The 8,254-nt window shown below is 40.9% G+C and overlaps 1 pseudogene; it reads right to left on the reverse strand.

The window, feature by feature from the left end:
- Positions 1-1,236: 1,236 nt before the first annotated feature.
- LOC149005399 (serine carboxypeptidase-like 31) lies at positions 1,237-4,290 on the reverse strand (annotated as a pseudogene).
- Between the last annotated feature and the right edge of the window lie 3,964 nt (positions 4,291-8,254).

Genomic DNA, 8,254 nt, shown 5'->3' on the forward strand with positions numbered 1-8,254 from the left:
TTGCTTTGATCTATTAATTAATATTGTTAATCTTGATTTAGTCTTGTTCTTGATTATAATATTGTGAATGTGGGAGGTTAATTTCCTCGATACTGATCTTCGGGGCTATGGATCACACACTCGGGTGTGCTAGGTAGGGTACCGGCTGGGTGGATGTGACAACTACATCAAAGGCACCATGCTAGCAAGATCCAGAATACATCACCAAGGGGGATTGAACTCAATTCGGGCTTGCCATGTATAGAGAAAACTTTTCATTTTATCTATGACTTGGGGATGCCAATAGAGAGCAAAGCTTTACGAACACGAAACAATCAAATCAAGAATTCTAGCCTTGGAGCGAAAAGCATAAAGCTGATTGAGGATATTCCAAGCATGAGAGGAGGTTTCGGCCTGAACAACATGTGGTAAAGTTGAATCAGACAAAGAAGAAATCAATCATCCTAATATTGACTAATCTTGGTGATCCCATTGTGCAAAATTGAAGAAGAAGAGGATGCATCAGCTTAAAGAATAGAATCAGAGGATGGTTGTGGGAAAGAATATTTAACATACCCGATCAAATCATAACCTTTAAGAAACGGGAGAAACTACACTTTCCTCAACGGGAGAAACTATGCTTTCCACCCAAGGAAATTCATAGCATTCAACTAATTGGTAGTCCACTTCCAAAGTTCAGAGACACCCAAGAAGACGAAGGTGGAGGAGCCCGTACAAAGGGCAGAACGAAGGAAGCCAAAGAGGCATAGAAGCCACTAACCCAGAAAGAGAAAAAAGGGCACAAGCCCGCACAGGCCCGAACAACAATTGATACCATGTAGTGATTCTAATATCCAATTTGAATGTAATGTGAAGTACAAGAGTATTTATACATTAAGAAACACAAGAACCAATTTGAACCCCCGCACAAGCCCGAAACAACAATTTATACCATGGAGTGATTCTAAATCCAATTTGAATGTAATGTGAATTACAAGAGTATTTATACATTGAAAAATAAAAGAATCATTTAGAAACCCCAACCCCTTCCCCCCCCCCCCCCAAAAGAAAAAACAAGGAAAAAGAGGAAGAGAAACACAAGAACTAATGCTAAACACAACTTTCTACCAAAAAAAACAGAAAACATTAAAGACAGCTGGTATCCTTAACCGTCTGATGGGTGACAGCCGGCAGATCTATAACCAAATCATTCTCCATGTTCCAAAAATTAAAATAGTTAAAATCCTTTGACAATATTTATGGTTTCGATGGTAGAGATTCTCCAGCAAGAAAGGATGCAAAGAGAGCCGGAGACTCAGTTGGGTTTGAAATTGGGCACCGCATGTCCAGCTCCTCTAAATGTTGCAAATGTGAGTCCCTTGTACTCTTGGAACCACCCGATCACCTGGATTCATAACAGCCCACATAACTACTAGTCTTCTTTTCAAATTATCTACAGGAGAAAGGAGACTCATTCCGTTGGTAAGATGACAATGTCTAGATTACCCGCTTCGTTGATACCAAGTATCTCCACGTTGTAGTGATAGGCGGTTTTAAAGCACTCAAGCTATATCTTGTGGACAAAACAGAACTCTTCCATCCGTGTCTCCACTAAACAAAAAGAAAGAAATATGAACTCATGAGCCATAAGGTCCAAAAGATAAGCTACTACACCTATAATATCAAGGGTTCTGCTGGTTTGTAGATCTCCTTCTTCATAGTTCCCTACCCGTAGACCCATATCCCGAGACCTCGCTGCGATTAGTTTCTTGTATATAGGTATGGTGGAAGGTATTGACTCCGACCATTCGGAAAATATTGTCATACTACATCCAAAGTAAAACCACAAAGTGTTAGAAAGGCATATTTAATGTATGAGTACTAGAATATTCGACTAGTATAGTTAATGATATGTTAAAGAATTTGTTTTAACACATCCAATCAAGCAGTCTAGCTCAGCTCACTTGACGCTTTTTTGTCACACATATTGTGTGGGCCCATGTGAACTTTAATCCTGAAAGAGAAGTGTTCCCCTAGTGGAGATATGATCCGGACTCCTATTCAAGAGCTAGATACTGCTAGTGAACCAACAAGAGTCGTACTTAGACCCATGCCAACTAATCCATATTGCATGAGGAGTTTTATATGTACTAGACAACCTCAGCCAGAGTTGCATCAAACAGGAATTTCTAACCCTAATCCATCTGTGAGAAAGCTAGTGCACACACTCAAATACAATTCGAAGTTCAAATGCTAAGAATTCTAACAATCCCAAACTCTCTCAGATATCTACAAATAAAGGTGTACAAAAAGGTTTGCTTAGTTGGTAACACGTGGCACCTCTTAGTGAAGAACTCATGGCCAATTCTTTGTATGTTATATGTAATAGTCCTCCCCCCCTAATATAAAGCTACCAATTCCCAAAGAAAAGAAATGTACCGCAGCCTCTACTCTATCCATGGATTTAGGTTGAACAGTTCTACCGAACAACCGTAAACTCTCCTCTCTTCTTGCATGAAAAGCCAATAATTTTAAGCTAAGATTATGGAGAAAGAGAGGCATACTTGCAGATGCTCCAGTTCTTGAGCTGAAAACCATCACTGACATGGAGGGCCTTCTGGACTTCGGGTCTGTTGTAGAAAGTCTTTGCATAATTGTCAAGGCAGGGGTCATAACCACCCATGATTCTTGGCAACTGGGAAAATTTTTGTTGTCAGATTAGAGAAGAAACAATTTTTACAAGAACTAGCAAGGAAAAGAAAATGAGCTGACCATCTTAGACTTGCGGTTGAACAAAACTTGCATTGATCCATTATCTGAGCTAGCTGAGTTGTTGGTGCTACAGAGAGAGGTATAAAGGCTATACATATCAATCCCTTTATATTGATTAAGAAACTCACTCACAGCGTCGCTGCAAGTATCGTTATCCCATGTATGATCTGAGGAAAAATTGCAGTTTTCCTTGATAACTTTGTAAGTTTCATCTGATATCACAGCATGGCTCCATCCATAATCCACCATACCTCTCCAATCATCATCATTCGTTGTCTCAGGATTACCCAACTATAATTTTCACAGAAAATCTCAACTAGTAAGACTTTATAGCACATACTATGAGGGATTTTTATATTATCTAGTAGTGATCATTACCAAGAAACCCTTCAGGTTTATACGTAGAGAAGGATCCTTGTTCATATCATATACAAGTTCAGCCAGCTCTGGAACGTATCTTCCTGTTCATCAGGTACATGTAAGTCATGATAGAAACATAAAAATGATAATAGCCTGAAGGGTTACGAAGCAGCTGGCTATGTTTATGTACCTGCATAGCTCTCCCCTGCAATGTAAAAACTATGGTTTCTATACATCGGGAATTTGTTGAACCATCTGTGCAAGAAGGTATACGTATCCTTTGCTAAACAAGTAAAGACCAATTAGAAGATCAATTATTCTCTATCTGTAAAGATCTCAAGATAGAACTAGGTAGGCATCAAAGTAACTCACCTGTAAAGGTATCACCAAGAATACCATAATCAGTGCTTGTATTCGAGTATGAAAAGCCAACACCAACTGGAGATTCCAAGAATAACATGTTGGCTTCTGGAACAACAGGAACACAAGGAGCAATTCAGTTAATGCCGTTTTAAGTGTATACAGGTATACAGAGAAGTTAATGATTTCAAAACCTTTATTCCATGAGTATGGGTTGAATTTCAGCCCTTTTCCATCTTTATCAACAAGGAAAGGACCAATCTCTTCTGTAGCTCCGTATCCTACGGAAGAGCACCCTGGACCTGAGACATGATTTTTACCTTGTCAGAGAACATAGAGTTTAGAATGTTGGAATATTGTAAAGAAAGCTAAAACAATATGACAATGTAAAGGAGAATCAGGAAAACTTCAACCTGCGACGAAAGAAGGCTATGGAAAAATGAGGTTATCACGATATTTCCTCCATTAGCTTTCAAAATCATAAGAAATTTGAAAACTACTAATTAAGGAGAGATACGTCTTGTTACCTCCATTAAGCCACAGCACCAATGGTTTTACTTCAGGGTTACTTGAGGCTTCATAGAACCAGTAGAAGAGAGCTCTCTGATTGGTTTCATTTACTGTAACATAACCTGCATAATGGTTGAACTCCACCTTAGGTTGGCCTGGCAATTCAGTTACAAGATCCTTGCCTGCCTCTACGCCCACCTTCTTGGCATGAGACAAGGGTACATGCCCAGCAGCCTCGCCAGGAATTACAGAAATTAGACTGAGTAGAGCCCAACATAGAATACCCATCACCTTTAGTGCAAAAGACATAGGAACACTAAAATTTTAATCCCTCAAAACCTCATATAACAGAGAAACAATACAAGGAGATATATATATATGGAGCTGTGGTTGCGTATGTAAGGCGGACCTGGTGCCAAGCTGTACGAGGCAAACGATAATTTGTTGGGAAGGGATCAGCGGAGCCTCCACTTTTGATGTGGTTGTTGAATTCAGTTTGGAGAATAATACTCACAAAATTGATCCCAGAAAAGTTTTTAATATTTTACATCTTTGAGACTCAAATCTTGCACGGATTATAATGGATACCAACTTTTGTGAAGGTGGATGAAGCTTCACCCCCAAAGGAATCCTTCAGGAATTCGGATCCTCTCTGTCCAAGCCTCTCATTCGTCCGGTACATCCGTCCGTTGGATGGGCAACTCATTTTTAAAGTACCACATTCAGGTTCCATGCATATAGGCTCCTTTGGTACCAAATTAAGATTTTGATTTGAATCTTATGAAATCTCATTCAACAGCTAAATGCATCTAGTACCACTTATGCGAGGCTAGCCAACATGATAAAAGAAAGAAAATTCAATTAGTAATTGAAATTAAATTCACCTTGAACAGCGAAGAGTATCTATCACCACTATGGAGGACAGCTTCAAATATTAATTATATTCACCTCTAACATCTAAGAGTATCTATCACAAATATAGTGGCTAGCTTAAGATGTTAATTTGAATTTAAATTCACCACCATCATCTAAAGAGTATCAACTACTAGTATGAAAGGCTATAAAACATGATTATATGATAAGATCCTCTTGGGACAAAAGAAGCAAAGGAAAATAATCAAAGAGCTATTAATAGAATCTAAAGAAACGAGTGATTATATCAATAAATTTCTATCCAAGTCATTTCTTTGTAAAGCAAGGACTCAATCTCAGTTCAAGTTAATTTTTTAAGCTGGCCTTCAACAGTAGTAGTAGATACTTTTAGCTGTTGGAGGTGAATTTGAATCCAAATAATATTTGAATTAGTTGTTTCATTTTATCATGTTAGCTAGCCTTCCATAGTTGTGGGAGACACAATTAGTTGTTGAAGGAGTTCTTGTAAGATTCAAGTCAATATTTGAATTGCTTCCTTCTATATCATGTATGTCATGCACAAAATTGATTTTGGACCCTCTACTCACATGGGTAGGATTTTTTCAACCCACATGGATTCATGACACACGCTCAATTTAAAACCAAAATCATAATTTTTAGGAAAATTTCAAATGTTGCTACGCAATTTTGTTCGTCTTCTCAACCGGATGAACCTGCAAGAATGAGCTCGACCGGGGAGGTCAAGTGTCACCTCCGACGTTCTAGTTAGGAATCTCTCCGATTAAGGAAGACAAGAAAGCAATGAACAATAAAGTTTAGAGTAGTGATAGTTCTATCCTGTGTGTCTTCTCCTTACGATTACCTGTCCTTTTATAAGGTTTTGGTATTTGACTTCGTCTCGAACTTATACTTTGTTCTGACTTCAATACGGACTCTAGTTGTAGAGCTTTTCTCAAATACATATTCCTTGACTTAGAAGTTCAACTCTTGACTCGGATGGTATGAGAAGGTGGATAACAAGCTTCCGGGAAATGCAATTAATGATGGTCACAACTAGGTAAGAGTAGATGGTAGTTTTTAGAACTATATATATTTACTTGTCAAAGGTAAAATGGGCTAAGCATAACTGAAATTGAACCACATACTCTACACAGGGAATGGCCCATGGAAGTCTAGAGCATCGGGAAAAAAGAACCAAATAGTTGGATTATGGTTAAGGATTTAGGGACGAAACCAAGAGTTGACAATAGGCCAACTAACTAATGGTAATAGAGCATTTACAAAAAAAAAAAAAAAAAAAACAACTAATGGTGATAGAGCTGATCGATAGCACATTGACCAGCTCAAATGCGTGTAAATAAAAGGGAAATTGCTCCCCATATGCCCCTACTTACTAATCGAAAGTCCTAAAGTGTGATAACCCCTAGGATCCTAACCCAAAACCCTAGTTGCAAGTCCAAGAACCCGGAGGATCCAGTGCGACGAAATTGTAGGCCATCCAACTTGAAAACATTGGTTTGGAACCAAAACCCATAGATCTAGATGACAAAGATGGTGGTCTACCACTTTGTCAGGAACTAGAAGAAGATCCAACAAGAATCCTAATGGTTTGGGCAAGTGGATTTTTAGCCCACGAGTGACAGAGTTGGGAGATGCCTTAACCCAGGTAAGAGCCTTTAAAATGCTCTGTAGGCTTGTACCAATGTTTTGGACTAACTTGGGCGGCAAAACACCCTTATACTGCAAAGTACTAGTTGGTCGGTTGGAACTGATACGGAAAGATGAGCACCAAACGGGTATAACCCGAATACTGTATATTACCATATTGGTCGGGTAATATCCTGGTTTTAAGAATTGACCCGAACTGGCCATCTCACCAGTTCGGGTTCAGCAGGCAAAACCTGAGTGGGGCTCGACATCTAATCGGGACTTGACCAACGCCGTCAATTAGTACGTACATCACGCCACACAAGTAAGGCAATCACTCTCTTCTGGGAAAGTCAACTTAAATGGCTACCTCGCTGGAACTAATAACCGAAAGGCGAGATCACCGGACAGATAATGGCTCCTGTCGAGTCAACTTACCAAACACATAAAAGGTAACACCCACACTATAAATGCACAGATCCACCCCTCTGGTAGGTAACCAATACACACTGAGTCTATTCTTGTGTAACTTGAACACGAGATCTCTCGCTCTTCGTATTCTGACTTCATCATCGGAGGAGGTTGCCCGGCATACAAGCCGGCCCGCATCTAACCCTTTTTGCAAGACTCACCATCCCGGATAGGAGAGGTGACTCAGCCGGATCCAGAAGTCAAAGTGATCAACATCAGTTTGGCGCCGTCTGTGGGAACGACGAAGCTTGGAAGCCATGGTGCGACGAACCAACGGACGTTCCCGACAAGAAAACACTGGGGAGGACCGAGTAATTCCCGAAGAAATGATTGATCCTTCAATCCACGAAGAACAAGAGGGACTTCAGGACAACCTGGTTCTGGAAGATCCAAATGAAGAAGGAACATCGCGAGGTCATCGGGACCAGGCCATTATGGCAGATATGGACGAGATACGAAAAAGTATGCTCGAAATGCAGGGAGTATTACGCGGCTTGGTGCATCAAATCGGGGTCGAACAAGGACCAAGGTGTAATACCCAGTCGGGTAGGCTAGTGAGAGCCTTCAGAACGGTACGAGGAGCCCGACATCCAAGGCGTATCCCAAGAGTAAAAAGTACTCGGGAACAAAGGGAAGCACAACCCGATCGTAGCAAGCGCCAAACCACGCTCAATGGGACAAGGATCAGTGCTTTAGAGCGCATTTCGTTGCCGCCTAAAATAGGATCCTTGCCCCCTAGGAGTCGTCGGGAGGAGGTCGAGGACATCGTGGATAAAGAAGAAGAAGGGGAAAGCCAACCCAAACCTTTAAAGTCGAGAATTTCGACATCTTGGGCACCATCCCAAAGGAAGGAGGCTACAACTCCCCGTTCGAAGGGGGAACGCGTCGAATCTGATGAGGACGGTACAAGGCAGAACAGGCTGCGCAGACGAGTAGCAGAGGTCGAACGAAAGTTGGAAGATCGGGATCGTGACGAGGATCTTGATGTGGTAGACCGGGAGCCGTTCTCGGATGAAATCATGAATATGCCTCTCCCTAGAAATTTTATCATGCCAACCTTCACCCCTTTCGAAGGGAAAACAAATCCAAAGGAGCATATCAGTTACTTCAAAACAGTGATGACCGTACTAGGTCGGGAGGATGAATTGCTCTGCAGAACATTTCCAGCATCACTCAAGGGCCCGGCCATTAAATGGTTCAACAGTCTACGGCCGGCATCAATAAATAATTTCGGGGAGTTGGCCCGGAAATTCATAGCCCGATTCCGTAGTGCGATCGGGAG

Source organism: Hakea prostrata, chromosome 9 (genome assembly GCF_041222555.1).
Source record: "Hakea prostrata isolate BN-2017 chromosome 9, UWA_Hpros_2, whole genome shotgun sequence".
NCBI lineage: Eukaryota > Viridiplantae > Streptophyta > Magnoliopsida > Proteales > Proteaceae > Hakea > Hakea prostrata.